This window comes from Phascolarctos cinereus, unplaced genomic scaffold (assembly GCF_003287225.1).
Source record: "Phascolarctos cinereus isolate Bilbo 61053 unplaced genomic scaffold, phaCin_HiC Scaffold_1;HRSCAF=81, whole genome shotgun sequence".
Lineage (NCBI taxonomy): Eukaryota > Metazoa > Chordata > Mammalia > Diprotodontia > Phascolarctidae > Phascolarctos > Phascolarctos cinereus.
The window spans coordinates 287,424,120-287,451,605 of NW_027555514.1; the positions used below are offsets into that span (position 1 = coordinate 287,424,120).

Genomic DNA, 27,486 nt, shown 5'->3' on the forward strand with positions numbered 1-27,486 from the left:
TTTAGTCCTAAGTTGCAACGGCCACTAGCGAATTGTCTGTGATAAAGGGGCCCAGGTGGTTAATGTACACTTGGTCCCCAGCTCCAGCTTCAGCCTAGAGGAAGGGACTCCAATGAAACCAATGTGAACTACTGAGGGACTGGTCTCAGGGAAAAGGACCTCCAGGAAATGTATATTGATGAGAAGGTCATGATGCCGACTCTGCCCTTGGGACCAATGAAAGAAAAGAGGATTATAGAGTTGAACTCACTGCCCAAAATGCCAACACTGGCATGGTGGAGCTTGTCCTCATGGTAGAATTTACTGACTGCCCCGTGTTCTCGCAGTGCTGTTGTTTCACTTCTTTCCTTTTTGGCACCGAGGGTCTGCATGCCTAGTTGTGTAAGAGTCTTAAAACATACCCAGTCTGCCAAGGGGTGGAATGTGATAGTCCAAACACTCACTCTTATCTCTGGGAGGGTAAGGGTGCGGTGGGGTGGGATACTATTGTTGCTGGCTGTCTTTCCTCTGGATCACATTGAATATCCCTTCATCCTGTTTTTTTGCTTTATTAATATTTATGAAAACTGTGATATGTTTTTACAACGGGATTCTTGCTGTTCAGTCTCCAGTGTCTACCTCCCTTTCACTTCAGAGATTGGAAACCAATCAGATTGCACTTGAATGAGGACCTACCCTCCTCCAATAAACTCATGGTCCTTGTCTGAGTCATCAAGCTGCCTTATGGAGGTGACAAAAGACCCATTGATTAATAGGATTGGTTGAACAAACAAACTTGGTGACACATGGTTGTGCCAAATCTGAAGGCAGCCTCTCAGGGGCTCTCTGCTGGGATGCCCCATCTTTATCCAGCCCCAGCCTGAAGACTACTGTTCCCGAGGTTCTGGTGACCACCCCCTGGGTGTTTCAGGTTAGACTTCAGGCAATTCCTTGTGAATTAAAATGTGCCACAACAAAGACCTATTGCTTTAAGCATCCCTGGTCTGATTTCTTCTTTTGTGAAGACTTCCCTTAGCTCCTAAACTATGGAAATGGACTGGGTTGTTAGGGAAGGTGTCACAGAAATTAATGATTTCTGGGACTAGGAAAAACTAGCCTGCCAAAGGGAGGGGAGCAGTCCTAGAAAAAGGAATGGTAATAAAGAAAACATAAGACTGCTCTGAGATAAAGGGAAGTTGGAATCCAGAGGGAATAGGAATACACATACACACACACACACACACACACACACATACACACACATATACACATATATACACACACACACACTATAATAATCTTAAGGTTGAATTCATGTGCGGCAAAGAGGAGGAACTGGCTTATACCGTATGTTGGTTGGGGTCTACAGACTTTCTATTATCGAATGGAAGGATGAGAAGGGAAGGGGACGTATGGGATGAGCTTGGTCACTGCCTTTTTTTTTTAATTGACTTCCATTTTTGCTTCAGTTCTTGTTGCTTCTATGCCCTGGCCAGCAGAATGGGGTCTCCTAGTCCTAGAGGTGGGTAGGACGAGTGTGACCAGGAAAGCCCTGACCTCCCAATTCAACTCTGGTAGTTGTTCTGTCTCTGCCTCAGTGGCTATGGCTCTCTTGGCCATATTGGGACCTGTTCCAGTTCATGGCACGTTATGGAGACAGTGCACTTTCCTTGATCCCTCTGTCTGAACACATGCTTTCATATGGGTCCCCATCTCTACCCCAAAAGCATTCTCTCCATCCAGTGCCAGCTGACCTAGAGCAGGTTATGAAGACAACCTGCTCTTTCATGTCCTCCTGACGCTGACAAAGAAAACACTTTACAATTTCCAAAGAGCCGTGTTGAAACATTAAAGCCAATTTTAATCGAGGGAGTAATTGACATCACACTCATTTATTAAAACCAGAAGACATCTTTATAAAAACTACGGTATAGAAAGACAAAAGCAGCGCAATAACGCTAAGTGTAAAACACGTTGTGGTTATTATTATTTGTATTATTATTCATATTTATTAGTATTTGGTTTCCCTGGACACCGTTTCTTAGAAACACCCCATGACTGAGCCCATCCAGGGTTGACAAGAGAGAGACAGAAGCACTGATCCTGACCCAATGAGCCCACTCCTGGTCACTGGAGAGGATGGAAGAAAACACAGACTGCTTTGGGAGAGTGCTATTTCCAACTAAAGAAGATGGATAAACTCTTTGTCCTTTAATACTGTCTCAGTTATTGCAAGTAACCTCGCCTTGGACTCCATCAGTTATTTTATTGAATTGTGAGACATTTCCTTAGCTCCGAAATAGAAACTTCAGGGGAAAATGATGAACAGAATAACATCATAGGAATTGGTGAAGACACAAAAGAGTTATTTCTGGCTAATCCCTAATGTGATCAACTCAACAGCGAAAGAAATTCAATAGGTTCTAAGATCTAATGTCATTTAACTTCAAGAGTTTACTATGTAATCTGACTTTTTAAAAAAGCCTCTGAGTGGGAAATCTTTGTCTTGGTGTTATCCAATTTATAAGGGTCAAATTCGTATTGACAGTTCTTTCAACAACCTGAACCAATTTGGCTAAGAACGGGCCAGGTTTGGAAAAGATGATGTATGTAACAGGAATCGTAGAGTCTCAGAGCTAGAGGAGACATGCTGAAATAGCAAGATTAGAGTCAAGAGAATCCCAGGTTCTGATATCAGCCTGCTTACAACCTGTGTGACTGGAGACAAGTCCCCTCCCCTCTCTGGACTAGTTTTCTCCTCTGTAAAATGAGAGGGAGAACTAGGCGACCTCAATATTTCTTTCCAGTTCTGAAGTCTAGTGGTGACCTCATTCAGCACTTTGTTTGTAAAGCATCAGGTCAGTCATGTAGCCCAAGACAGAAAACGTGGCCAATATACATGCTGCTTCTGCAGGAAGCTCCTTTCCCTCTCCTTTTTGTGTGTGTGGACACAGCACGGTGATGCAGCTGCCATGAAAACACCTTTCATGGTCATCCCTCCCATTTTCAGAGGGACAGTGCAGCCTAAGTGTGTCTTCTTTGCTAGGGGTTCAATGCCATAACCAGGTTGGGATGTAGCCCAAGGAGAAATTTTTAATAGCAGTGGCATGTCTAATTGCACCAAAGAATTCAAACCTTCCAAACATTCATTGCTAGCTGTGTTATGGAATCTGCATTCTTGACTGGCACCATACTGCCACTGGTAGCAAGGGAACACGGTGCCACCATCTGTGTCTTTTCCTATGCATTGTTTTTTGTTCCAAATGCTGCTGTATACACATAAGGTGCTTCCCTTTGACTCTTAAGCAATATTCTTATTGAAGGTGAATCCAAATTTGTGGAGAGGAGCTGCTACAAGGCTGCCAACCCATGGTTGGGTATACAACTATGCAGGGATTGGCACAGTGTTATAAGTCTTAAAAGAAATGACTTGTGATGCCAGAGGCTCATTATTGATAGATGTCACAAACGACAGAAATCTTTGATGTTTAATTCAATTGGATGCAACAAACATTAATTAAATGCCTACCCTGTGTCAGGCACCATGGGAGGAATGGGGGATGTAAAGACCAAAATGCCAGTCTCTGAATTCAAGGAGATTACGTTCTGTGGGGGAGGGGAATACAAGTCCTTGGCATTGTGCATCTGTTTCGGCTGAGGACCCAGTAACTAATAGTAAGTAACAGAGGATAAAGTAAAACTTCCTAAGTCAATATGATGTGATTCTGACAAAGCAGTCTGTCTTGACGTGTCTGGGTTCAGTGTCCTGGTGGTACCTTGTGGCAGCAGGTTTAGGGTCTTCCTATCAGGCACTCTGGTCCTGGATTGGTTAGGAGTTGTTGACCCTTTCATAGCCCATCTGTAGCCAGGCATGGGAATCCCAGGGTGTAGACTGATAATGACGCTCCTGCTAATCAAAGAAAGATGTCTTCACCGCAACCTCATTCTTCCCAACACTGGGTATGAATGTACTCTCCATATCAGGGACTGAAGGGCTTCCAAACTGCCTGCAGAACCGCATTAGGAGGGCTTTGGCAAGACCTAGAATTCCATGGTATGTTTGTTCTCAATACCCTCCTTCTATAGACGAGGCAATGCAGGATCAGGGAGAGGAAGGGCCACTCAGGGAGTTAGAGGCAGAGCCAGAATTAGAACCCAGGTCTCCTGCCTTCTAAGCCTGGGTTCTTTCCATTGCATCATACTGTCTCCCCCACTTAGGAGGTTGCAGCGAAGGTGACCTTTTGGGAGATAGAATGAGCCAATTGGAAAACAATGGGCCCCGGGCATCATTTGCTCATAACCCCTTCCAGTCATTTGCCTTTGTCCTATGCTTATCAGAGCTATGCATCTGGGCTTGATACTGGAGAATAGAAAAGCAGCTTGCGTGTCTGACCCACTGTAGGTCAGACCATGTCCCCAGCGACACGGATCTCACTCATCCTTTGGGTTTATGTAATGCTTCAGGCAGGGTCATTGCCTTAGATCTCTGTTCCCAGGTCTCTTGCAGCTCTGACATTCGATGAGTGCTGGATTGTTGGGAAAGTACTTAATTCATTAATTTTGACCTGTGTCAACCCTTCCCTGATAAATGTATGAAATGGACATGGCCCATGAGACCCATGAATAGCCTCCTTTATTATAGAACTAAGCTTTTTACTAGTTTTTCCCAAGATAAAGTACTGTATTATCTCAGGAATACCTTTCTCCTACCTTTCCCCCAAGGCCCTCATGGGTAGGCACTGATTGTTCTGTGAGCACTGCTCTGTGCCAGAGACATCTCAGAGGACTCCTGTGCAACAGGTTGCAAGTAATAAACTTGTACTTTCCCTAACCTTTCCTCTTGGGGTCCTCAGATATGATCAAGTCCAGAATGGAAAAATTTTATCATAAGATTGAAGGATAGAATTATTATAATATTATATAATACATATTATATAATAGAATTTTTGTGGAGGTGTATGTTACAATGGAGGGCAGATGTCTAATTAATGTAATGTAGAACATAGCTACATTTATGTCATGCCCTCAAGTGCAGTCAATTCAGATATAGTTGTGGCCAGACAATAATTACAATGAAAACAATCAGGAGTTCTTAGTGGACCACCAAAAAAAAAAAAAAGACAGTGTGAATCAACAGAGTGACATGGCAGACCAGAAAGCTAATGAAATTTTAGGCTGTTTTAAGAGAGATGTAGTGTCCAGGACTAGGGAGGTGCAAGTCCTTGTCCTTTTCCTTCATCAGGACACATTTGGATAATGTTCAGTTCAGGGCACATTAGCTTGAGAAAGACATTGGTATGTTCTAGGTGCCCACAGGAGTGCAACCAGTATGGTGAAGGGGCTTGAGTCCATGCCACATGGGGATCAGTTAGAAAAACTGGGGGATATTTAGCCTAGAAAAGAGATGATATAAGTATCTAAAACACTATTAGGGGAAAGAGGGATTTGGCTTGTGCTTAGCCCCAGAGGGCAGAACTGGTAGTAATAGCAGAAAGTTCTAGGAAGCAGATTTTGGCTTGAGAGGAGAAAGAATAATTAGAACTTTCCAACTGTCTACCTGAACAGGTAGTGAGCTCCCTGTCATAGGGTGTATCCGCATAGCAGCTAGGTAACCACCTGTAAGGGGTATTAAAGAATGGACTTGTGGTTCAGCTCAGGGCTGGACTAACGGGTTTCTGAAGTCTCTTCCAACTCTCCGATTTTTCAGTTCTGTGACTCAGTGTTTGGAGCGGTATCGCCCAAAATCTAGCTCTCTGATGGGAAGTTTTTACTGTTCTGAGAGTTGTCAGTCCTAGCTCAGCAATTTGCTCATGACCTTCTGAGGATCCTGGATCCATAGTACCCAAAGTCATTAGGAATCCGTCCTTCATTAGTCAATCAGGAAACTGTGCTGCTCTGAAGTATCCTGTTAATTAACAGGTGAGGAGTAGGCTGGAAATAGCACCACAAGAGGGTGGAAAGTCAGTCTGGATTGTCAGGGGTGGGATGTTTTAACGCACAGCTCCCGATTATCTGCATGAAGGGGGAGGGGTGAAGGGCTAGGATGGAGGGGGCACCATGATGGAGGTGCCCCCCAAACACTTCATCTGAATGAATCTGGGTTTCATCTCCTCCATCAGAGGTGAGGAGACGGACGTGACTATGGGTGAGAAAACAAGCAGCAAAGGCTGGACAAGCCACAGAGCCAGTACAACAGCAGGAGAGAGTCTTGACCTGTAAGTCCAAAAACCTGGATTCGCGCTCTGGCTCCATCACTTTTCACCCTCAAGAGCTTCCCTCTGTTTCCTCACCTGAAAATGGGTAGAAGGATCAGCGTACCCTCTATCTTTAGGGCTACTGCAAGGAGCCAGTGAAGCGATGCCTGTGAAATGCTTTTTGTAGCCCAAAGACATCATGTCATCACGGGACTGATGATTCTACCTCAGCCAGCCCCCTAGGTTGGGGAGTGGGGCTGTGTCCGAGCCTGTAGGGGACCCTGATAGGCAGAGCCCCAAGATGAGAGAATGAATAACTCTCCTTTCCAGCCCAAAGCCTGTGGTGTTTTCTAAATTGTCTGCATCCATCGGTTAAGCAGAGACCTCAAAGTCCTGATGACAGGAATACCGCTAACCCCCTATTGATGCTGTAAAGCATCATGGTAGTGGGGACTTGGGTGGGTATGGGAATCTACCTGCAAGATGCACGCATTTTTAAATTAACAGCTTAAGGTTGATCTTAGTCAACAGCAAATGCTGACAATCAAATGACTAGGTTTCCAGATGTGTTGTTATGGGAGCAGCTGAAGACCTGTTCCCCTACCTTGGGGATGGGTAAGGGCTGTACAGGTGGGTGTGGCTAAAGTGGAAGAAACTAAATAAGCCAGTGAGCATCTACCAACTATTGGCTCAGTATAGAGAGTCCAAGACACACACCGAGTACAGTATACATAGGGAGAGGGTAGGAAAAAAGCATAGAACTGCTCATTAATAACACACAATTCCCAGAAGGAAAAGAACTGTACAAAATACAGTAAGTCACACAGATCAGGATTGAATACAAATTCCTTTGTGAATGTAAGCTTTGTTGGTGGCGTTACCATTTTTTCTTTAGACAAAGGACTGAGGGACAGGGCAGGAGCTCACAGGAGGAGGACACAAGAGTGAGGATAGCTTGGGAAGCTGTGGAAAAGACAATAGGTAATGTGAAGGTCAGCCCTCCATTACCTGGATCTGGCAGTGCCTGGAAGCCTGTGTCCATCTGCACGTCCCACATCTCTGTGGCCGGTAACCGGCGTTCTTCCTGGTAACCCTGACCTACAGGAAGTTCTCAAAATGCTTCTTGAATTGCCAAAGAATGTGAGAGCAGGAAGGACCTTACTGAGTGAAGAAAGATAACATTATGGTCATCGTTGGCACAGCCCAGAACTTGGAGTCAGAAGACCTTGGGTCCAAGTCCTGGCTGTGACAACTTAAGACACCCAGTAGTCTGACCCTCAGTTTTCTCCTCTGTAAAATGGGAATAACAGTCTTTGAGCTACCTATCTCCCATAAGATTGTTTTAAGGAAAAAAGACACATTAATATGTCTAATGCACTTTGTAAAGGGTTATGGAAAAGTCTGCTAAGATGGAGTTAAAGTCAATCAGGGTACTCCAAGATCTCCCCCAACTCTGCCATTCAATGCTGATGACATCACAGGTCTAGAGCTGGGAGGGAGGGATTTCAGGAAAACTGAGGCCTGGAGAGATTAAGTGACCTTCCACAGGGATTTGTCACACAGGGAGTAATTCAGACCTAGCTTTTCAGACTCTAGCCATCTGGTTTTGGGGGGGGGGCAGGGTTCAGACCAGGTTAAGTAACCTGCCCAGGGTGACATAGATATTATGTGTGAGAAGCAAGACTTGAACCCAGATCTTCCTGACCCTGAGTCTGGGTCTTTATCCACCAAACCAGGTTCAGTTCTAAGGTTCCTTCCATATCTAACCTTATAGGTTCAAGGCTACCTGTGGAACCTGGAGTTAGTCATATAAATTCTCTCAGACTCAGTTTCCCCGTTTGTATCTAGAGGGTTGATCAGGAGGGCCAGACCAGCTCAATGTGCCCACTGGGAGGTGTGCCTTCCTTTGGGATTTTGATGACCACTCCCTCTGGGGCTGACTGAGGGTGTTTCCTGGGCCTGGGTAATTGTCCAGTCATTCCCATCTGCTAAGGAGGAGTGTCAGGAATTGAGGGCAATTTGGTGGGGTGGAAAGACGGTGCGTGAGGACTAGATGACCCCTGAGGTCCTTTCCAGCCTTAAATCTACGACCTTGCCTTCTAGCACCTTCTAGCACCCATTTTTTCTCTCGTGATTGTAATGATAACATTTTAGGGCCCAGCGGATTTTAAGACACTGTATGAGAACTCTTTGAAGTTTGATAAAGTGGGTGGGGTCTGTCTGGTGACTCATTATTAACCAGAACCTTGGATTCTTTGGAAAGTCCCCATTTCCCGACCATGCCGGATTCCCAGAATTTACTGTGTATATTTGAAAATAATCCTGGGGCCAGCTTTAGAACAGTGATTGGCAAAGTCACACGGTTCATCCTCAGCTCATCCTTTGGGTAGGGAATTCATACTCTTGGGGTGACTGGCATTGAGAAGCCTAGAATATGAGAAAGAGATTGAGGGACTAGCTAGTCCAACACTGTAAGTTTACAGATGGGGAAACTGAGTCCCCAAGAGTAGTTCACAGAGTGAGGGCTATTCTACTATGCTGCCTTTTCTGGCCTCTAGACCTTTGTTGTTTCTTCCATCTCTACCCATCAAAATCTTACCTAGCCTACAAGACCTAGCTCAGGGAAAGGTAAATTGTCCAGTTTGGCTAGATTCTAGGGTGATAGAAAGGGAATGGTAGGAAATAAGGTAGGTTTGGGGCCTTGAAATGGGAGAATGAGAGAGAAAGCTGGTAAGGCAGACCAATGAAAAATTGCAATGGGCATGGAAAACCAGGTAGAGGTTTGCCTACCTTGATAAGGTGGGCAAAGAGGAGTCATTCATTTTTGAATGGGATGATGGGACCACTTCTCTAAGAGGGACTCGGGAATATCTTACTTTGGCCTGAAGTGGCTGAGGCTGGGCAAGAAGTGTGTCCTGTGATGGCCCTGGGGGAGGGGGGTGTTAAGGGAAGCCCTGAGTGCTTCCCCCTCATTCCAAACCTACTCTTTGCTTGGAGGGAGATGAAGCCACATTCCAAGGAATGATGAGTGTCTCTCTGGGTAGGAACAGCAGAGAGAAGGAAAGAGGGGATAATGAGGTGGAATTATAGCCACTGTTAAGAAACAAAGGGCCACCAGACCTAGATGGGAAGCGGCTATTGGGCATTTCGCTTTGCCCAGGCACCGGGCAGGGAGGCCCTGCTGCTGCATGCTCGGGGGTGAAAAATACCAATGAACACTGTCCAAGGTGGTCCAGATGGGCGTGGTGATTGAGCGACGCTGGGGCTAAGGGGCGCTGGAGGGAGTGACGCTTTCAAGGGCTGTGGGGGCGGAGGAGAGTGGACTGCGGGACTCTAATATCCCACGTTCAGACGCTAAGGGGGAGGGGTTCAGTGAGTCGTGCCCAGCTGGCCCCCTTTCTAGCCACCTTTACACAGACTTGATAAAGTACTTAGATGAACAGTGTTTTCTTAATTGATCTCAGAAGACCGTGACGGAGGAGGGAAAGCTGGGGAGCAACAGTTTCCCACATTTGAGCCTTGATTTCCTCATCTGCAAAATGGGGCTACTAGGGCAGTCCTAGCTTCCTTGTAGGGGTCATAAGGAGATTTGCTGGGAGAATGGATGTGAAATGCTTTTCAATGATAAAATACGCACTGTTATTATTCTAGCATAGACTTAAGCATTTGTGGAACTGACTCTAATTGCATCTATTTTTGTCCCAGACATTTACACACACACTCCTTTTTCAAGCAGAGCTCTCCCCGGAAATTGAAGGCCAGAATTTGGTATCTCATAATTGGGAGATTTAACTCAATTCAATTAAAAAAAAAGAAAAACATTTGGAGGCAACATGATACATTGGAGAACCGCATTGGAGTCTGAAGATCTGGCTTTGGATCCTGATTCCAACCCTTACTAGCTGTGTGACCAGCCACAAATTACTTGGGTTCTCTGAGCCTCTGTTTACTCATCTGCAAAATGGGGACTAATAATCCACGTACTGAAACCACCTCACAGGGCTGTTGAGAGGGGAGCATTCTGCAAATCCCTGAAATGTGAACTCATGTCACTGACTGCTGACTTGCTTCTGTGACCCTGAAACATTGTGTTCCCTTTCTGAGCCTCAGTTTCCCCTTCTGCACAACACAAGGGTCAGACTAGGTTGCCCATAAAGTACCTTCTAGTTCAAACATTCTATGTTGTGGCAATCCAGGAAGCTAAAGAATTCAGAATGCTGTGATGGGATTATTCTGTGACATGGTCACTGGTAAGCCCTGATGATGAATGCTTGAGCTGGGCATTTGCAGAGACTACCACAGAACTTGACTGGCTACTTTCTGGTCTGAGGGTGGATGCCATAGGGATTCATTCTTATTTGTCCTTTTGAATTCAAGCCCCCCAGAAAGTGAGACAACTGGACTGAATCCTGTCTCTGGTACCGCTGCGGGACCCCCCACCCCTCCCCATCCACGGAGCGAGGGCCAGACACCCTGGCTGATCACCAGCTGGCAAACCCCTCCCATATTCGCTGGAGAACTTAAAACAAAACCTCACATTCAATATTCTGACATTTACATTAAGCTTGATTTGGTGACTACTGGAGATTAGGAGGCGGAGGAGGGCGACTTGAACCATTTGTCATCCTTCTTCCCTTGGGTCTGGCCAGAGCGGCACTGGCCTGGCTGCTGCCAGGAGTCCCTTGGTAAAGATGCCAACGTCTTCCTAGTACCCTCAGTCTACGATGGGAATATTGCTTAAGGACTGCTGTCCTGGCACCCTTCTTCACCGCAGAGCATCATTTCCTAAGTCAGCTGAAGGGTCACCGCTATCCACCGCCCGCTTGGCTGGTCCTTCTGTCCCCCTGGATGTCTTTCCTTCTGGAAGCTGCCCGTGGTTTTGTAATCTCCCCTCTCCCATCCCGAGGCACAGCAGCGAGTTTTTCTGAGAAAGCAAACAAACAAAAACATGTGAAAGTGATGCCGCCATCTTTGAAAGAAGGTAAGCCCCCTGAGGGCAGGGGCTGTTTCATTTTTGCCTTTGAGCCCCCAGTGCCAAGTATAGGGCCTGGCATATAGAAGGTACTTAATTAATGCTTATTGAGTCCGTTACAGGAGCTGGGCTGGTTTTTTGCCCAACCTCAGGTATGCACCTTCAGCCAAGACTTTAAGGGCTCTCTTCGTCCTCCCCACCTGAGCAGGGCCTCGAAGGATGGAGAGGATTGGAGGAGGGTCAGAGGAGAGAACAGAGCATTCTGGGGTGAAGGGAGAGGGGGAGAGCTGAAGGATCCCCAGGAGAGAGATGAAACAGGGCTGAATAGCCATCGAGCTCTCTCAGAGAATTAAGTAAAAATCTCCTTAGGGGCCCCAGGTTATTAATGAGCTGAAGAGATAATCCTCTGGTAATCAGAGAGTGAGGACGATAATTCCTGGCATGTGACTTGTCCACATCTTCTCATCCTGGGCACGAAGAAACAAATGCCAAACACAGATGGGGCAAAGGAAGAGGGCTGCCACATGCAGCACATTTGGGGTCCCAGGCCCTGGATTTGAATCTCAGCTCTGTCCCATGTCTGGCCCTGGACAGGTGGCATACCTTCCTCAGGGTTTAGTTTCTTCAACTATAAAATAGGGAGTGGGGGTGGGGGTGGACTGGACAATGTGTTAGGGCCCTTCCAGGTCTAAATCTGGATTTTTAGTGGGGGAAATCCTAGGATTATACACATAGGGCCAGAAAGGCCCTAAGAGTCAACTAGTCCCTCCCAGCTCTGACATCCCCTGTTCTACCTCCCTCCCAGCTCTGACATCCCCTGTTCCAAGCTCTCTACCAGCTCTGACATCCCTTGTTCTAAGCTCCCTCCCAGCTCTGACACCCCCATTCAAAGAGATCTGAACTGGGGAGCTGTACGTGATTCAGCTCCAAAGCTGACCATGGGGAAACGCTAACCACTACTCAAATAAAGATTCCCTTGCCGGCAAACACAGTCCTTTAATTGTACAACAGAACCCCAGGAAACATAAAGAACTTCATCGTGAGACTTCCTTCTTTCTTCCAAGTTTGACAGCTTCAGACCAATTTAAGATGCTGGACAGATGGAGCCTGCACAGGGGAATGAACGAGGCTGCCCATTAAGCTCCCATCCTTCTGACCAGCGAGGGGCCTGCAAAGCTGGCTAGTCACGTGATGGGGCTGAACGAATGCAGATCGTCAGGGGCCATGAGTTCAACTCACCCATTTTATAAGTGAGGAAACTGAGGCCCAGAGAGGTGGCACAGGTCATAAGTGGCAGAGCTGGAATTCACCTCCTGCGTTCCCCGTGGCCCAGAGGAAATGCCACCTCCTTCAGGGAGATGTCACCAACATTATCCCCACCCCAAGGTGGAAAAGAACTGTCCTTTGTCTACCCCCAGTAAGGCAACAATACAGTTCTGTGCTCTTGCATCATGTCCTGAAAGACTGGAGTCTCCCTGGAGGCAGGTGCCATGTTTTCTTCAGCTCTGCATCTCCACTAGGGCTGGGCCTATTGTGAGCTCTGTGCTTGGACATCACTCAGTAAATGTTTGTTGTTGTTGTATCCAGGCCTTTTTCTGAGCTGGAAAGTTAACTTCAGAAGCACCAGGGTGCCCTGGCTGCCAGCCATGACAGGCGCCTTGCGGGTGACGAATCCCTCGCCTGCCTTGCCCATTCATTTCCAGCAGCGGCAGTGGTGTTCTGGATGTGGGGATTAAGTGGTGCCCAATCTATTATTTTTGTTCCCAATGGCAGGTAAGGACAGGAGGTGCTCACAGTAAAGCAATTTGATTCTGGTGAGAGAGAGACTATGTGGGTCACGTGGTCTACCGAGGCAGAGCTTTTGGGTGGTAGAAAGAACATTGTTGTGAATGCAGGCTCTTACCAGCGGTGTGACCTTGGGGAAGTGCCTTAACTTCCCTGAAACTCCCTTTCTTCATCTCTAAAATGAGTGGGTTGAAGCAGATTGCATTAGAGGATCCTTCTCATTCCAGGAATCTCTGGGGAGGAGGAGACAGTAGCTTCTTGTGAAAAGAACAGCAGCCCCCTGAGCCTTCGAACCTTTAGGAGCTATGAATAGCATACCTGAATTATCGTGCCCCACCCCCATTTATGATGTTCTGCTCTACACCAGGGTTCCTAATTTGGGACCAAAAAACCTCCAAGAAGTTCATGGATAGACTTCAGGTGATGCATGACCTTGGATGGGAAAAAAACAATCTTCATTCTCACTATATGTGTGTATACATACATACATACATACATACATACATATAAAATTGATGACTTCCTATAAAATTGATTTTCTTTGTAATCCCACCTACATTATTTTATGCATTTCAAGACAGGATTCCAAGAAGGGTCCATGGACTTCCCCAGATGGCCTGCCACAGGAGTCCAGGGTAAGAATCCCTGCTCTGGACACTCTCCGTCTAATTAGTCGTAGGATCGTAGTATAACAAATTTAGAGCTTGGAGAAACTTTAGAGGTCATCATGTCCTTCCAGATGAGGAAACTGAGGCCCAGAGATATTACTGGCTTGTCCAGGGTCGCACAGATTGTGTCTGAGGTGGAGGCTGAGAGCTTGGACCCTGCCGAATCCAAATCCAGTGATCACATTGGCGACCTCGGCCAAGTTTCCTCCTCTATGGAGTGATGGTCTAGATGCCCTCGGAGCTCCTTCTAAGCTCTGATATTTCATTTTCTAAGAGTTTTCCCAGCCCTGACATTCCCTATTCTCAGGCCCTTTCCAGCTCTGAACCTTCCCTGTTCTAAGCTCCTTCTCAGCTCTGACATCCCCTGTTCTAAGGCCTCTCCCAGCTCTGACCTTCCTTGTTCTAAGCTCCCTCCCAGCCTTGACATTCCCTGTTCTAGGGCCCTCCCAGCTCTGGAATGCTAGGATTCCTATGTGTATGTTTATGTTTGTGTCCTATGTTTGTGTTTATGTCCCCAACATAAATCCCTGGGTGTCTCACAAACATTAGGTGGTTGAATTGAATGGGGCAGAAAGCATTCACTCACAGGCCTCCTGGTTCCAGGACCTGCTGCCATTCCCCATCACTAGGTGAACTCAAGGGGAATAATCAGGCTGGATTATCACCCAGGCATGAAATTGATACAGCTCTTGCTAAAGGAATATTTTGCAAATATTTACTCTCTGCCTTCAGACATCCCCTTCTTGCCCCTCCCCTTCTGCTTCCCTAAGATGCCATGTTCTAGGCTGGTGAGCCCCCCGTGCTGCCCACTGGAAGGAGGGTGGGGACAGAGCCCAGACTGAGGAGAGCAGGATTTGAACCTGGCTCTGCTGGGCACTTACTGCACGTTGCTGGGGCACGTGGCTTTTTCGATTTATATCTTTTGGGCTGAGTGTGGCCTGCTGGGCAGAGAGCTGGCCTCAGAGTCACAAAGACCTGGGCTCCAGGCCTGCCTCTGACCTATCCCATCCATGTGATCCTGGGAAGGTCTCTTCACTTTTCTGTGCCCCAGTCAGCTCCTGAGACTCCACCCACCTTGAAGAGCACTCTCTTGTCTCAATAGAGGGGGTTCCGCCCTAGGACGATGCCATAGGGTCCCAGAGTGAGAGCTGCCTCCAAGGTCCACAAGGATGTCCAGCCCCTGCTCCTCCCTAAGCCTTCTCCAGCTCCTCTGCTCAACCCCAGGGTCCTCTGATCTGTCCTCCCAGTCCCCCTCCTTTCGAATTTGTCGATGCCCTTCCTCATGTTTGAAGCCCAGAGAGGGCAGAGCATGGAGGAGCCATCCCCTCCCAGTCCTGGGCACCGTGCCCTCCTTAAGGGAGCGTTTGGCCTTTTGGCGGCCAAGTCACACAGCTTCTACTTGGGAACATGGATTTTGGGATCCAAGTGTGACATTTCTCAATATCTTTATTTTTCTTTTATTTTGGCCTGAACCTGCACTTTACCATTGATTTAGGGAGTACTCAGCGTGGAAGCTCCTTCCTCCGGGGAGATCAACGTCCTGGAGAATTGCCCGGGATCGTGACGAGGCCTGCCCGGGGTCACGTGGCCAGGAGTGCACTCATCCTTGTGAAATTTCATTTGATCGTGGTCTGAGGTTCTGGGTTATCAAGATCTTCACCCAAAGTGCCAGCAATCTCCCTGGGCTTTGCATACTCACCCAAGCTTGGAGAGCGTGCCAACCACCTGTCAACCTCCACAAATGTTACTTAATCTCCCCTGAGTCCTCTCTCCTACAAGGAAAGCCTCCCACTCCTCTATGATTGACTCTTTCTCCCACTATCCACCCTGCTTAGTCTCAACCTTCTCTTCTCTTCTCAAGGCCCTTAGGAGAGGCTCAGGGGACAGCAAGCAGGCCAGGACGACCTGGGCTGGAGTCTTCCCTCACACAAACACAGGCTGTTTGACCTTTGGCTACAAAGCCTCTGTTTCCCCTTCTGGTTAATGGGGAGCCTTCCCTGAGGCTCAAATGAATTAACACACACTTAAAGCTCTCTATAAATGTTGGCAATCATTATCACTCCAAACTGAACACAGCTTGCCACCTGTCGGCCCTCGCCCAGCTCTTCTTCCTAACTTGGCTATTTTTGTAGCGGTCAGTGCTGCCCTCCAAAGCTTTGCCGCCTTAGTCGTTCTCAGAGGTCGACCCCCTCCAGCCACCTCTGATTCAACTCTGCTCTGGGACTGGAACCAAAGTCCCCTGACTCAGACCCAGGCTCTTTCCACTGAACCACACTGCCTCCTGAATAGGAAAGCCCAAGCCGGAGCTTCAAGTACTTCCCAATGTGGCCCTAGCCCATCTTCACAGGTCCTTCCACAAGGATCCCCTTATGATATGCTGGGCCAAAGAGACCTCGGGGCCATCCCTCAGACTGGGTGGCCATCTCTGCTCCTCTCTCCTCCCCTGGCCCTCTCTGGTTCCATAGCTTCCTTCAAGGCTCAGGTCAGGTGCTCCCATGCCCTCCTCTGCAGGTCCCCTCTGTCTGTCTGTTGGTCTGTTTGTTGGTCTGTCTGTCTCTCTCCTTTCTCTCTGTCTGTCTCTTCTTCTTCTTCTTCTTCTTCTTCTTCTTCTTCTTCTTCTTCTTCTTCTTCTTTCTCCTTCTCTCTCTCTCCTCTCTCCCTTTCTCTTGCTCTCTTTTCCCCCTTCTCTTTTCCTCCCTTTCCCCCTCTCTCTCCTCTCTTCTTTTCTACCCTTTTTTCTTTCTCCCCTCTTTTTCTCTCCTTCTCCCTTTGTGTCCTTCCCTCTCTCCCTCCCCGTCTCCTTTCTTCCCTTTCCTTATTTCTCTTCTTCTTCCTCTCTCTCTTACCCTCCTTCCCTCATATATATTTATAATTCTGTTTTAATCTCATTTTCTCTCTCAATCCCTCCCTTTGTCTTCTTCTTCTTCCTTCTCCTCTCTCTATCTCCCCCTCCCCTCCTTGTCTTTCTCATCCTCCCTCCCTTTACTTATTCATGAACGATAATAATAGCTAACATCTACAGAGAGCCCACTACATGCTAAGTGTTTTACAAGCACTATTTCATCTGATCCTCACAACCCTGGGAGGTGGGTGGCATAGCTCATGCTATATTGGCAGTAATATTCAAGAAAATGAAATTTATTATTTAAGCCAAAATTGACCAGTACATCCACCAATCCTTTTTCATTTTGTATTCTGCATAAATGTTTTTTCTCATATATATGTACACATACATACACACGTATGCTATATATGTTTATATGCATGTATATACACATACATGTGTATATATATAAATGTGTGTGTGCATATATATATGTGTGTCTCTTCGTTTCATAATTGAGGAAACTGAGGCAGGCAGCAGTTAAGTGACCTGCTCAAGGTCACACAGCTACTCAGTGTCTGACACCAAATTTGAACTCAGGACTTCCTGACTCCAGGCGGGGCACTTTGTGCATTGTGGTACCACCAAGCTTTCTCTAGGTTCTGTATACCGGGTTCCCCTCCCCCTATTCTTAGAAGGCAAAATCCCTGAGGTCAGTGGCTCTCTCTTTTCAGACTCTGTATCCCTAGTACTTACTTCAGTATCTAGGACAGAATAAACATATCTGTTGACGCGAGTCAAAGCCGGCCCTTTGATGGCCAGAGGTCAGAAGTCTACCACCACCTCCCTCCTTCTGGGCCCTCTGCCTCTCTTCACATAGGCTAAGCTGCATTTTTGCCTTTTCTGGCCATGATTTTAATTTGTGCTCAGCTTGCAGTCCACGAAGACCCCCAGATCATTTCCCCTCCCATAGTTACTGTTATCTAGCCTTCCTCATCCTTTATGCTTTTGATTAAAAAAAAAAAACAAAATGAAGAAGAAAAAAAAAAACCCTTTGGTCCTGCATCTACAACTCATGCCCCTCAAGGTCCCCAGAATTTTAGACAAAAACCTTTTTGTAAACCCTCTGCAAACCCTTTTCACTCTCTGTATGTGTTGTATAAAGGCGATGTTTCCAGGATTATTGATTAAAATGCTCACACAAATGTTTTTCTATTCCACCTAAGCAAAATTATCGATTTCTCCTTTGCGATTGCCTCTATTCCTTTCTTGGCTGAGAATTTTCTTACTAGCTGCAGCTGTGGAAGGCACTTGATCTGGTTTTCTTCAAACCTTTTTTTTTTTTAAATAGTATTGCCTTTAATACTCAGGTCACGTATCCATTTTGAGCTAAAACTCTGCCTGTCCCCAGAGAGCAGAATGAGGGCCGATGGGATGAAGCCACCAAAAAGGCAGCTTTAGTTCTGATGGAAAGAAAAACTTGTTAAAAACCCAGAGCACTGCAGGAGGTAGTAAGCTCCCTGTTCCTGGAATTATTCAACAAGAGAATAGATGATCCGTCTGTAACGCAGTAGAAGGAATTCTTGTTTAGTGCCAGGCTGGGCTACACAGCCTCTAAGGTCCCTCTAATCCTCCACAATTCTGTTTCCTACCTTCCTGCTATGATGCCCATTAACAGTAAAAAAAACCAAACCAAACCAAACCAAAACAAAAAAAACAACAACTTAACAACCTCAAAGAAAATGTTTGTCTCCATCATTCAGACAGGACCCACAACGTCCACATTGGGAGCTGCTCACTCTTTCAGCTGCCGTCCATTCCCAGAAGCAAATATTTTGGCAGCTAAAGCTGGGACTTTGATGGCAGGAGATACGAGAAGACGTCCCTCCGCTCCAGGCGACTGAGGCACATGCTTCCCGAGGCACTGGCCTCTGAGTGGGCCTTATTAAGCAAGGTGGCCGCCAATCTCTCCCTGGGCAGAGCCCGCTATCTCTGCCGGCCTGTTTCTTTTCTTTCTTTCTTTCTTCTGGTTACCTAACTTCTCCGATATTAACCTTGTAAGGGCCCAGAGGATAATTACATTGGATTCTTGTCAAACCTACAAAGAGAAATACCCTGCCTTGCTCTGGGGAAGTTAATGGGTCCAAAGCTTTTCCTGCAGCCTTCACAGAAATATCTCCTGGCTTCTTTCTGGGAGGCTCTACTCCATTTAATTACCTCCGGGAGAGCACATCTCATCTTTGTGAAGTATTAGCCAAGTGTACTGTAACTGGAAATTCTAATTAAGATTCGAAGGGGGGGAGTTCCAACGGCAGGGGTGATGTGATGCCCTGTAACCTGGATCAAATTGTCAAGCACTTAGCCTAGTGCCTAGTAGGCATAGTGCATAGTAGGCCCTTGTTTTCCCCCTCCTCCCCGCCTCCTCCAGGAGGATGGAGTTGGAGGGAAGGAAGAGTCTGGGTTTAATGAGTGACCTCAAAGTCAGTCCCTCTCTCAGATCTGATCAGGGGACAGTGCCTGAAGAGAAGGTAAAAGCTCAGACTTGGACCTGGTCTGAGCCCAGGGGAAGCTCAGTGTGCCCAAACCATCCTCAGAGTTTCTTTCAAGTGATTCTTCAAAAAGCTAATTCCTTACAGTGAATTCAGCCTTGTCTGGAAAATGCTGAGGCTTCAAATATCACTTGGGGGAAAAAAAGTGAGAATGACATCAGGGATTTAAGCTAGTTTTATACCAAAAGGCATCCGAGGGAATCTGAGGTCCACTGAAATATAGAGTCACAGAACCTCAGACTGGTAATGGACTTAGATCGTTGGAATGCTAGAACCCCGAACCTAGTCACAGTGGGTTCTACTGGCCCATGCCCAAGCAGAGAGAGTCTAGACCAGACAAAGATGAAACCTGGCAATGCTTTCTTGGCTGTGTCTCAGCTCCAGATGAATGGTCCTATGACCTTGGGCAAGTCGACCTCGGTTTCTCCTTGTGGCCTCATAAGTCTCTCTCTTCTAGCTCTAAGTTAACTGCCCTATGAAATAGCACCTGTCCTCATGGACCTTACTTTCTACTGGGGGACTACAGCATATACTCTAATACATGTACAATGCAGGGAAAACTGAGGAGGGAAAGAACACCAAAAACTAGGCTCCAGGGAGGAGGTGGCATGTGGGTTGAGCCTGGGAAGAAGTGTCCTGAGGGGCAGAAGTGAGGAGGGATTACCAGGCAGGGAAATGGATTGTGTGAAGGGACACAGGTGAGAAGTATGGATGTTAAGGTCAGGTGATGGTCCAGTTCACTGGATGGAATGTGCACTTTTGGAAGGGGACTAGTATGAATTAAAGATGGCACAGGATTGTGGAGGGCCTCATGGCATGTGCATACGTATTTTTTCCAGTCAGCAATGAGAAGTATGGAAGGTTTTTGAGCAGGGGAATGACGTGCTCAGCCTTATTTCATAGGAAGATTATTTTGGTGGCTTTGTGGAAGATGGACTGGGGAGATGAGAAACATAAAGAGGGAAACCAATTAGGATTCTATTACAGTAGTCCAGGTAAGAGGTAATTAAGGTTTGAGTTAGAGCAGTGGTAAGTAAGCGAAGGTAAAGGGACATATGGGAAAGGTGTGGAAATGGAATGGACCAGACTTGGAAACTGAATGAGAACCTGATGAGGGAGGGCGCAAAATCAAGAATGATTGTGTCTCTGGGGCCCTGGAAGGACGCGGTGCCCTCAACAGGAATCAGGACCTTTGGAGGTGGGGAAGACAGTGACTTCTATGCCTACAGGACATCCAGCAAGAGATTGCTGGGCCCTCTTTCAAAACCTTGGCACCTCCTCCCTGGGGGCAGCCCAGGGGTGTGGGAGGGGGGGGCTGAGCCACCCCTGGAGATGGCCTGGGGAAGGGGGGCTGAGCCACCCCTGGGGGTGGCCCGAGGCGGGGCTGAGTCAACCCTGGAGACGGCCTGGGGAGGGGGCGCTGAGCCACCCCTGGGGGCGGCTTCAGGTAGCCATCCCCAGAGCCTGCTCTCAGCTCAGGAAGATCAAAAGGAAAACAACAGCTGTCATCCAAAGAGCCCTCAGGGCCAGGCCCTAGGGTGTTTTGTTGCTGAAACTCGGAAGATGATCTTTAAAAAGATTTTTTAAATGTTTTAAAAAGGAAACAGAGGAAATCATTCTTCTCCCACTGCCTTTAAATCCACTTTCCACAGGTTTTAAGGTCATTTATTCATCAAACATGTAGTAAGTATTTGCTACAGACCAAGTACTGTGCTAGGCCCACGGAGAGATGAAAAGCATAATTAAGACACAGTGCCTGCCCCCAGGCAGCTTCTACTCTGGCAGGGAGGTAAGACAGCAAAAGGGGGTTGTAATGCACATTGTTGTATGACAGGCACATTTTGTTGTTCAGTTGTGTCTGACCCTCCAGGTCCTCAAGTGCAGCCCTTTGACAGAATCCAAACTTCACAGAACAGATCCCCTTCATGAAAGGATTTGTTCTGTGAAACTTGGACTCAGTCAAAAGGCCACACCTGAGGACATAGAGGGCCAGACATGGCCTCGAGGCCGAAGGCTCCCCACCCCTGTCATGGACCACAGCACAACCATGTGCCTGCCATAACAGATCGGTCATTTTCTGTAAAAACGGACACAATAACAGCCCCTCCTTCACAGAATTGTTATAAGGACAAAATAAGACAGCAGATGATGCCTGCTTAGCAAACCTTAATGTCCTACAAGAATGTTTCCTATTGTTATTCGTTATTATTATTATCATCACTAATTAGTCTTACAACATCCCCGGAGGAGATCGTGTAGGGAAGATGACCCTCATTTTATACAGGGGGGAAATGAAGCTCAGAGCTGGTAGAGACAGATGCTTGAGATTCCATGCAATGAAGAAAACCACCCAAAGTTGCTTCAGCACCTGCTCTGGAGAACAGCAGAAGCAGCCTCCGAATTATGTCTCCTGATTTCAAGCCAGTCAGGGGGGCTTTCCATTATACTGCATTGCTGCTCTAAGAATGGGGGAAACTGAGGCAGGCAAGGTTAGATTAGTGTGAAGCCAGGTGTCTTGATTCCCAGTCTATAACAATGGATGAGGGTGGGGTCAGGTCACTCAGGAGCTGGTCTTCGCATCTCCTAGATCTCTCCTGCCCCGGATGTCTGGGGCTCGAGAGGCGCTCTGCTGACGAGCCTCTGACATGAGTCCGCTCACTGGGCCCATTCTATCTCCATCACGCTCAAATGTCGAGTTTTCCACCCGTTTGGTTCTGGATCATTAAAACATCTGCTGAGTGTGATGGAATCGGGCCAAGCTGCTGAGAACTGCATTCAGGGACATTTTCTGTCGAGCAGCCTGCTTTCCTCTGACATTTGGAAGACCATTAGCACAGGAAGGTGAGCGCTGTGTGGATGTGCGAGTGCATCCTTGGGGAAGGTCACTGAGCCTGTAGCCCTGAATGAATCCTCGTCCCATCCGAGACCCAGTTTCTTGGCACATAAAAAGGCAAAAGAAAAGGAGCCCCGCTTCTACTGTCTAGAGGAAAGAATGGGGGAGGGGGCTTAGAGCTTCTCTGCTCCAAGCCCTTATTCTACAGGGAGGGAAACCGATACAGGAACATGTGACTTACCCAAGGGCTCACAGATAGACCTGGGCAGAGCTGGGAAGAAATCCCAGTCCTCTGACTCATTTGCACCCCCTCTCTGCCACTCACTCCCTGTCTGGGACCTGGGGTAGGCAAGCTTACCCCTGTGGGCCTCAGTTTACTCCCGGTAAATGATGTTTCTGTAAAGTGAGGGGGTTGGCCAGACAGTCCCTAAGGCCCCTCCCAGCTCTAAGGGTCCTGAGACTCTCAGTTCCCATGAGTGGGTGAGTCTGAGTGATGACAGTTCTCTGAGGAGAGTTGGGTATCAAAGCCGGCGTCTGGGGACAAAGCCTCGGGTGACTGCCCAGTAAGAAATTCTCAGGCTGGGAGCGGGATGGCATTCTGGCTAAACCTCAGGTGCCCCTTCCCCAAGGGCAGCTTCCCTCTCCAGGAAGCTCTCCTCTGAGCTTCCAGGCCTCTCTCTTCACTGTCCCTGCCTCTTCCTGGATTGTTCCCAGCGGACCCTCCCCCACCCCAGCTGTCTTGGTCAAGGAAAGTGCTCCTGATTAGAAGTCAGAAGACCTGGCTTTGGGACCACCAGCAAGTTGGTTAACCCCTCTGGACCACAGTTTACTCATCTGCGTTATGGGCATAATTACACGAGACCTACCTCCTACCCTCAGCAGTCATGAGGATCCTTTGAATTCATGGATCAGAAATTGCTTTGAAAAGTCTGTTTGAACATTTGAAATGGACTGTTATTAAATGTGGCCAAAACTCTTCTTACCTTAATTCAACTGAGCCAGACTTTGGGGTTAAACATACATGTGTACAGATGCATACACACACATATACACATGTACACACGTGAACAAGAATTAAGAGTAAACTTAAAATAACCCAAAGAAGATTAGAATGGTTAAGTTTCCAAAGGCCCAAAGGTCATTGTCTGTGACCCCAATTAAGGAAAGGGAGGAAAAAGAAAGAGGCCTTCCTGGAGACAGAGAAGCATTTGCAGAAGAAAGTCAGAAAAGCTTTAAGTCATAGAACAGAACATCAGGGCTAGAAGAGAACCAGGAGTCAATTAAGCAACCAACAAGTTATGCGAGGGCCTATTACGGACTAAACCCTGGACCAAGACCTGCGACCTAGAACACAGACTGTCAGAGGTGAGAGGAATCTTAGAACATGGAATGTCAGAGGTGGGGAGGATATCAGAATAGAGAATGTCAGAACTCTGAGGGACCTTACAACATGGAATGTCAGAGGTGGAACCTCCCACCTTTAACATTCTGGGTTCCATATTTTGTGTTCTAAGACCCCTTCCAACTCTAACACTTCATGTTCTATGTTCTGGGTTCTGGGTCCTAAAGCAGATGTTCTTCATCTGGGGCCTCTGGACCCAACGATCACACAGACAGACATCTGGGAATCCCTGAACTAAGATGGGGGGGAAAAATCACATGTTACTCTAACTACTGAAAGTTAGCACTTCTTCTCTGAAGGCGGGCATCAAACCGGTCATATGGGTGGTGCCCGAGACTTTGTCAAGGGTAGAAATCACAGCTCTACTCATATCACATTGTGGTTGCTGTGGACAGCTCAAAATCTCATGCATGCTCATGGTGCCTTTGAAATGCCTGGAGTTAGTAGACCTTACTATGTCCCAGGCTTCCTGTCCACAGACTATACTTCCATAGAATGGATTTCCTTTGCCACCTGTATGCATGGAACAGCGTGATTCTGAGAAGGGGCAAGGGCAGGGGTCCAGGACCCTCGAGGGGCTAAGCCCAGCCTCTTCCCCAGTGCTCCTTGAGATCCCATGATTTCAGGACAGAGCAGAATCAGTCCTATCAGCACCAGCTCTCCCTCTTCTCCCTCCTTCTGATTTTGCTGAGAGAGTGTTGGAAGTGAAACCTTTTTGGAATCCTCCCTCATCAGTGACCCCACTCATTGGGCCCTGTGCCCAGAAGGCCAGGGCTGTTAATTATCATTTTACATGCACCTGTCATGTCCATCCAAGGAGACGTCAGCTCCTGGGGTGAGGAGCAGGTGTTCTACATCTCTGCATTTTCCGCCTCCCTCCCTGCCCCTCCACATTACATACACAGCTGGGTATGCAGTCGGCAGCACCTGAGAAATAACTCCTGATTCCTGCTTCTGTGGCCCCTCAAAGTTTACAGAGTCCTTTCCTCACTAGTGAGGTAGGCAGGACAAGCGCACTACTGACATTTTATAGGTGGGGAAACTGAGGCTCGGGGAGGGAAGTGACTTGTGCAGGGTCACACAGATGAGGAGTCCAGGGGCTGGTCTTGTGACTAGATGTCCAGTCCTTCCCTACTGTGGCAATCTGTTGCTAAAAGGGAGATAAGTAATGGGCGGATTTCTAGCAGAAGTTATCCACCTACCAAGAGGGCAGAGACTCTTCCCTTTCCACCCTTGTGCCCCCAAAGCCCAGCACAGTGCCTGGCACACAATGAGTCTCTAGAGATGTCCAGGAGTTGACTGATTGATCAGACACACCCCAAGCCTCTCTGCTCCCCGTCCTCTCCCTCTTCCCTGCCCAGGGTCTGGCTCATCTCCCCTTGCTGGCTGGAAACCTTCCCTCTCTCTGTCATTGGACAGGAGCTATTCTGAGCTCTTTGAAGTGAGGTAGCTGGAGAAAGAGGCCTGGGACTGGACCCTGGGGACCTGGGTTTGAGTTTTAGTGATTGCAGTTGCTAACTGAAGGCCAGTGGGACCTTCCAGACCCAAAACCTGTGCTCCTCACAAGGCCCAGGTTTGATTCCCAGATTTGACACTTGCTTGCCCTGAGACTGTGGCAAAGTCAGTGGCCCTCTACGAGCCTCAGTTTCTTCATCTGTAAAACAGGGACAGTAATCTTTTCTCTGTTCCTAAATACATTTTACAGATGGACACAGGATGCTAAAGCTGAGAGGGACATTGGAATATGGATTATTAAAGCAAGCCAGAAGAGATCTTAGATCATAGAATGTCAGAGCTGGGAGACAGTTCTAGTCATAGGGTTATAGGTTTAGAGAGACAAAGGACCTAAAAAGCCATTACATCCAAACCCTCTATTTTACAGATGAGGAAACTGAGGTAAACAGGTTAAGTGACTTACCTAGGGTCACACAGCTAGTATGTGTCTGAGGTAGGATTTGAACTCAGGTCTTCTGACTCCAAGTCTGCTCTACCAAACTCTTTATAAGACGAGGAAATGGAGGCCCAAAGAAGGACATATAAAACGCATACCAAACATTGTGAGGCAGCTTGGTATAATAGATACAGAGCCAGTCTTGGAGTCAGGGCGTCCTGAATTCAAATCCCACATTAGACACATACTTGCTCTGTGACCATAGGCAGGTCCCTTAACCTCTCAATTCTCCAGGAAAGTCCCAAAGATGGAAGCTGTCAATGAATCACCCATTAGGCTAACCCCACCCCAGTCCAAGGTCATCCTGCTAAATAATCACATTGTGCAAGTGATCCCTGGGTAACATCTCCCTATTAGATTTGGGAACATTTCTCGGAAAGCCCCAGTCAGTCCTCGTTAACCAACTCAGTGTGGCTACATGCAATATGAGATGGGGGGGCATCCCTTTGGGAGTGCGCCCAGACCAGGCCCATCCAAATTGAATTATCGTCTTTTCTAATTTGGCCCAGAGAAGCTCATGGAGTTAGATTAAGCCTTTGTTCAGGATTTTACAGGGAGCAAGGGATTGAGGGGCAAGTTGTGGGGGTTGGGGGATTACCAGAAGAGGCTCGGCAGACCTCCTTCAGCCCAAAATCTGTTCACTTGGTATTTGGGAATCCTGCTCCTGGCCTCTGGCACAGCTTTCTCTATAAAGGAGGCTACTTTAAAAATTAAGCAAAAACAACCCCTAACCTTCTGAGATCTGCCATCATCCACTGGGTCATGAACCATTGCTGGGAATGTCCGAGTGGGCCCTGGGGGAGCCATGTAGGCCATGAGACTTTCTGGGCAGCCCCCAGAGGAATCCTGGGAACCCTCTGCTTTGGTCAAGATGCCCCAGTGCAGCTCCCCAACCCCCAAGGCAGTCTGTGAGGCTTAGGAAACCCTTCTCAGAATTAGGTTTTTTAATGCATGGAATAGATAGGATCATATGGGAAATCACTTTTGTTGCAGCACAGTTATCCAGATATCAGGGAACAGAGACCCCAAATCAAGGATCTCTGTTGAAGGCAAAAACCTTGTTCACATGGGCATGGGCCTAGACATCTTCTGAGGTCCTGTCTAACTCAGTGATTCTTTCAGGCCAAAGCCTTATTTCCCAGAGGAAGAAGCTGAGGTCAGGAGAAATTAAGGGACTTGGATAAGGTCACTCAGGAAGGAACAGGGCTGGTATTCTACCCCAAGTTTCCAACTCCAGTTCGGGCAGTTGGAGCCAAGGTATTACATTGCTTGAGGTCTTGAGGGGGTTTGGGGGCAGAGGGGGGCTCTGGTTAACTCTCCAGTTTCATTTTAAGGACATGCTCTTGTCTGCTTGCCATCTCTGGGAGACGGGGTGGGAGGAGATGGGGCCAAGAGGGTGGAAGGGGTCCTTGGGCCGGCAGGCCAAGACAGGGGATCTGCCAGACACTAACAGGAAGAAAAGAGCCACAAGAAAGCCACAGGAATGCAGAATCAGCAGAGACCACAGCAAGATGTATTCTGCTTGGCCTGAGACGGCTGCACTCAGAGCAAGGAAGGGGAGGAAGTCACAGAGGGCAGACTTAGGACAAACAGAAACCTCAGAATCTTTCTAATGTTTAGCAGGCGTGGGCTGCCCTGAGGAGGACCCCTTGTCAGGAACCTCAGGGAGGCATTTTCTTTCAGGGAAGGCTCGCATTCGATGGCTCGGAGGCTTTCAAGCCTTTGAGACCCTGCGATTCTATGAAGATGGAGGATCTACTCCATCACCTACGTCGAGCTCAGCAGGACTGTTACCAGGACAACAGAGGAAGCCCCCATCAGGAGTGAGGACTGAGCCTATGCAAATCCGGGCTGATTCAGCTGCCAGAGAAATCCCAACCAGGGCAAACCAGCGCAAAGGAGCAACTATTGTCTGAGGGGCTACACTGGCTGACCTTCAGGAAGGGGGAAAGGAACACTGGCGTTTGTGTGGGGCAGGGCAGGGGGACATCGCATCAAAGGGAACGCGGCATTCAAGCCAGGTGTGCTCACATAGCTTGTTCCCCATAGTTTCAAGCCCAAGACGTTTGGACGCAAGAAAATCAAAACAGAAGACATCAAGGAAATGTATTTTTGCATTCCTCCCTCCCTCCACACACAACAGAACCAGCAAATGGCTAGGAGGCTCTCACTGGAAGGCTTCCAGTGAAGGGGAAGCCGCTCCCTCCTCAGGCAGCCTGTTTGTTTCACTTCGAGTGGGACAGATCTCCCAGTGGGAAGGTCAGCCTGAACTGCTCCCTCCCCCAAACTGGCCACTTGACATCTTCCCCTCGTTACTACTAGCTCTGAC

At 47.7% G+C, this 27,486-nt stretch overlaps 1 protein-coding gene across 2 annotated transcripts in view; it reads right to left on the reverse strand.

Annotated features, from left to right (window-relative positions):
- Positions 1-1,819: 1,819 nt before the first annotated feature.
- SHISAL1 (shisa like 1) overlaps positions 1,820-27,486 on the reverse strand; it is a 119,540-nt gene continuing 93,873 nt past the window's right edge. For both annotated transcript variants that reach the window (XM_020982834.2, XM_020982833.2), the window contains exon 5: positions 1,820-11,097. The gene's annotated coding sequence lies outside the window, so the exon portion shown is untranslated. The remainder of the gene's footprint in view (positions 11,098-27,486) is intronic.